Genomic DNA, 6,000 nt, shown 5'->3' with positions numbered 1-6,000 from the left:
GGTGTTGGTGAAAGTACAGAGCTTGCTACTGAAGTTTTAGTTATTATGGTTGTTTGCTTAACTAAACAGTTTAAATGCCCAATTGCTTTTTTTTATGTGAATAAGATAAATAGTAGTGTATTAAGTACATTATTATCTACAGCTATTGTAAAACTGCATGAGGTAGGCATTCAGGTCTGGAATGTAACGTGTGATGGTGCTTCTGCTAACATACAATGTTTTAAAAAGTTGGGCTGTAGTTTTGATATAGACAACTTGAATACAAAATTCACTATAGATAAATCTATAGAAGTATATTCCATGTTTGACACTTGCCACATGCTTAAGCTCGCTCGTTCTTCATTAGCTGACAAACAAATTATTCAGTCAAAAAATGGTGATATAAAATGGTCATATTTATGCTCCTTGAACTCTTTTCAAAATGAATTAGGATTAAAATTTGCAAATAAGCTAACTGCACAACATATTAATTACAGAAATTCAGTCATGAAGGTCAAACTTGCAGCACAAACGTTGAGTAGTGGGGTTGCCGATGCAATCGAATATTTGTGTCAAAAAGGTGAACCTTCTTTTACAAATAGCCAAGCTACAGTTGAATTTATAAGAAAAATTGACCGCCTATTTGATATTCTAAATTCTAGAATACCATTTTCTAAAGGTTATAAGAGTCCAATACACGCTGGTAATATCAACACTATAGTGTCTGTATTCAATGATACTACTGATTATTTAAAAACATTAAAATGTGATGGAAGTCTGTTAGTATTAGGTGGGAGAAAAATGTTCATATTAGGATTTATTGTTACAATGTCTTCTACTATACAAATTGCTTATAAACTTCTATATAGATCTCAAAGTCCCCTTAAATTTATCTTGACATACAAAATGTCACAGGATCACCTTGAAATTTTTTTTGGTTGTATAAGAGCGAGAGGAGGATCTAACAATAACCCAAATTGTGTCCAATTCAAAAAAAGTTTAAGGCAATTACTATTTACCAAAAATATTACTGTGGAAAACGGAAATTGCTCTCATTTTGTTATTCCAGGAGGGGATGTTTTAGATTTCCGTTGTGAAAAAAGAAGCTTTATAACTGAAGACAGTGAAAATATATTTGAATCTGATATTAATAATTATTTAGATATTCTTAATAGTGTACAGTTAGGAGAGTACACAGGTGAAATACTAGATTACATTGCAGGATATATTGTAAGAAGCATATGCAAAAAACTTGTGTGTCCTTTCTGTGTAGGTATATTATTAAGTTCTCAATCAGATCATAACTATACAGCAGGTATTCAATTTACATCTTTTGTAAGTCGAGGAAAATTAAAAATTGTATCAGAGGCTGTATCTTTGATCATCAAAGAATTGGAAAAATCTTTTCACACTATAGTAGTAATAAAAAAAATATTACACAAGAATGTGAAACAAAGTATCATTATGTTAACAAAAAAAAATATATCAAATAGAAATTCACTTTTTTTTTCCCCAAATTCTCACCCTGTTAATGTTGATTTAGGTTCTCCATCTTATGAATATAGTCTGTTTACAGCTATAAGTAATAGTTATATCAACATAAGAATGCGTCATTATGCAAAAGAAATTAATTCTAGGGAAGTATTTAAAAATAAATCTTCACTGAGGCAAAAATTCACTAAATTAATATTATTTAATAATTTGTAAAATAAAATTAGATTTGTATGTTTTTTAATTTTTTTAAGGTAATATTAAAAATAAATGTAAGACTGGCATTTGGCATTATGTATTTATGCTGTATTGTTGTATCAAATATAAATATTAGAAAAATAATGGTTTGTTTTAATTGACTGCTTATGAATATTGGGTACCTATTAACTACTCACTAGTAGTTGCTTATTATAAATGATTTCTAAGTACCTAATTTCATTACAATATAATTCTCGGACCACAATTTAGAACAATGTATTTAAAAATTAATTATTTTCAACAAAGAAATTCAAAATCGTACATTTGTAACTACAGAAAAAATAAATAAACAACGAACGTTGCGAGCACGGAGCAACGCGTATTAAAGCTTATCTGAATATGCTACGTGAGTTTTTTTTGCCCTGCAATGGTGGGGGAACAAGGCTACGCCGACGGCTCGTTTTTCGTTGTAGTGATATCATATGGAGTACGCGCTCCAGTGTAGTATATACATCTCGATGTATATAAATAACACTTAATTTGCAAATAGTTATGTTACAGAGTTACACTTAAAAATATATGTTTACAAGAATTACAATTAAATGTATTTTTTTTTTGTTTCTTATAGTCAGCAAAAAGTGTTTCCAAGTTCTGGATCAACTAGGATATCACTGTACAACATAAACTACCTACTCAATTTACGTTTTCTTCAGTTTATACATATATTTGGTCATTACCAGTTTCATATGGATAAAATCTACACAACTGAATTATGATTTGTTAATTTTTTTAATTAATTATGATTGCAAAAAATGAAACATTAAATTGTTCTTAAGATGGTAAGAAACAAACTATTGTTCATAAAAATACTAAAAAAATTTAAATTCAATTAAGTTGTACCTTTGTTTAAGGTTTTGATAAATGTATTTTCTATCTAATAATTGTATTAAATATAATTAAATAAGATGTTATATTTAACTTATGAATAATTCAACAAATAACTAAATTATTAATTGGTACAATGTTTCCAATTCATAATTATTCGGAGAACTTTACATGTAAATTTTTTTAAAACGAATAATATATGAATTGTAATAATAATAATCTTTATACAACGGAATATAATTTCTATTTCATTTTAAATATACAGTGTGGTACAGACATACAGTGTAAAGTATACATAATTATTATAATATTTAGTATAAAGATTTACAATAAATAGTTTAAATTTAAATATAATAACAATAATGATCCAGTCTAACACTTACCATAATAGCATATATCAGTAATGTTCTAAAGATTCTGAATTTTTACTAACTATATTCATTACTTTTAAAATTTTTAGTGACTTATACGTATGTAAACTATATATGGATTGTAATATATTATTATACAATTAAAAAAAACTTACCTATATAAAAACTGTTATATTTTACTGCTGTGTTACGAAACGTCTTATAAAATATTAAGTGTCCAGATATTCAAAAAAGGTTAAGAACTGGCCTATATTATAGATACAATGTTATATACATTATTATTTATTATATACTAAAATATTACTTTTTTGATATGTTGATCATGGTTAGTATTATACTTAAGTAAACCGTGTTCTGTGAAGAAAATTATTATTAAATTAGCCAGTAGTGTCGTGCAGTTCATTAGTATATAATATAGTCATGGTTGTCTATCATTAAGTACTGTTTAGACTTACCAACTATATGTATATTCATCAATAGAGATTTACTACCTGTTATACATAATTAAACATATTGTTACAAATTATTTTATTTGTATAAAAGTATACCAATTATATTAATATTTTAATACTTTAATGTAATTAGTTATTATGTATAAAAGTTTTTTGTTCTGGCATGCGAGAGACTTACAATATCGCAATTTACACAATCGATATCTTAATATGTTATAAATAATACACAATACTTTGGTACAATATAAAACTAAATTAATTTTAAAAATAATATCATATTTTATTTATACGATTGTACCAAATAAATATGTACTTGGAACAAAATAAATCTGCTTGGATACAACATTTCAGTCAATTTTATGTGTACATTTAATATGCATTATATTGGTATGATAGGTAGTAATTGATTTTGAATTTCACAATATAACTTCAGAAATATTTATATGAGACAAAGATTTCAATTGCATGGACATCAAACATAAAAAATAACGTATGATGGTTTATTTCCATTGTTAATCATTTTTCATATAATGAATCGTTACATGTAAGATTGTTTATTGCATTTTGATAAGTTGATCTTAAGATTGTAGAGCCTAGGAGAATAATAATGAATTATAAATTAACAATCTTATGTTATGCTTACCTGCATCTACCAGGTGAAGATTCTACCTAAATACATAAATAATACATAAGTATATAGTTTAATGTTGTTGTTCGAGCGCGGAGATAAAGTCACCTCGAACAAGTTCCCCCCTCCAGTGTCCGGCGACAGTTCGTCTGGCGATAGCCAGACCGTTGACCAGCATTGCCAGATGTACGATAATTATCGTATTTGTACAATTATTATTGCCACTGTACGATGTACGATACTAAATCAACTATCGTACAAGATAATACGATAATTTAAGGTGTTTATGAAAAAAATAAAAAACTCAATTTATTTTCTAAGCAAATTATTACAACTCTTACACCATGGTTTTATCTACCACCAGGAATACGAATGTTTATTTAACAAAATAAATAGTGGTAAAATCACAGATAACATGGGTATCTGTTATCATGATTTATCTTATCTGTGATAATATTCTATTATTGATAATATTAATCAAAAATCTTTACGTTTCTAAATTCGTATTACACTTACAGGTTACTTCTGTATTCTGTAGTTATTTATAAATATATTGTTTTTAATTATATTATCAATAATCACGGATATAGTATATTGTACTCCAACACTACACTGGCATATTGTTCACTTGTTCTGTAGTCTATCGACACTTGTCTGTTATACCTTGTATGGACGTTATAATATTACCAACAGAACGCACTTATTTACGTTAATACATAATTTTTTATTTCGTCGATTTTACGAATAATTCAAACGGAAAGATTTGTGTTAAAAACGTCACGGGTAAGTTTATTTTAGTAACGACATTATTATGTTGGTTTCTAAATTTTAATATGGCTTTATACTTTTATAATAATATTGTATAAAACTATAAAGCATTATAAAAAAAAATAGTAGCATTAAACTATCAAATACTTATTAAATTGAACTGTTTTAATTGTTGTCAATAGTAGGAGGAAAAGGCCGCTCCGAGTGACCCTCCGCTTCAAACCCCCCCGCCCCCCACCATCCGCTTGTCAGCGCCCTCCCCGCCACCCACCTCCCACCTGTACCGCAACACCTACGACACGACCGTCGGGCCACCGCGCCACCCAAGTCACGACCGTTGGACGCCACCACGCAGACGTCCCGTTTCTTTATACTCGTTGGTATCGCTATCAACCAACGATTTGGGTGGACGCAGTTTTTTCGGTGTATCCATTATATAAATATATTAAAAACCTATACATATATATATAATATTATAAACTATTATTGGCAGGAAAAAATTAGTAACTTAATTTGCGTCTTGCCCTTTCACGTGCTTCGAATGCCCTTGTCCTCGGTCTCTTGACTTCAGGCTAAAAACATTAGGTTTCCTTTAGTATAAAATGATATGTAAAAATATATTCGTATTACCTCAGTTTCGGACGATGATGATAACCAGCCCCTTGCTAATTGTTTGTATGTTTTACTCTTCAAATCTGCTATTAAGCATGTGCCGGTGACAGAAATACACTCTTTTAATTTTTTGACCTCGATGAGCTTAAATAATATTCAATATCACTAATGTTCGTACCTTTGGCTAATGGCATTTCGTTCCCGAGAAATAATGAAATCCTACAAGCCTGAAGTAATACGACTGGCCGTCTGTACATATTTTTCATCTCAATAACTTCTTCCATGGTATCACTTAGTTCCAAGATCCTAGGAACATTCTCCCTAGTCAGATGTATCTTCTGATCTTGCTGTAGACATTTAAGAGACAGAATGTTGTCACCGTTGCATTCTTCTATTGATATCAATTTAAACTTCTCCAACAGTAAATGGGAAGGTCGTAAAAAGTTTAAGTTGTTAAGTAATACATTCAGCGATTTATATAAGGCCACACTTATTTTCACACATTGTGGTTGCTCGTAATACACAGAACACAATTAAACAAGAAATCTGGATCAAGGCCAATATTTACAAAAATATTATCATCCACGAAAAAAGTTGAACAATCAATAAGTTTAGT

Source organism: Myzus persicae, unplaced genomic scaffold (assembly GCF_001856785.1).
Source record: "Myzus persicae strain clone G006 unplaced genomic scaffold, MPER_G0061.0, whole genome shotgun sequence".
NCBI lineage: Eukaryota > Metazoa > Arthropoda > Insecta > Hemiptera > Aphididae > Myzus > Myzus persicae.
The sequence above is the reverse complement of the archived record's forward strand: the minus strand, read 5'-3'. Positions refer to the sequence as shown.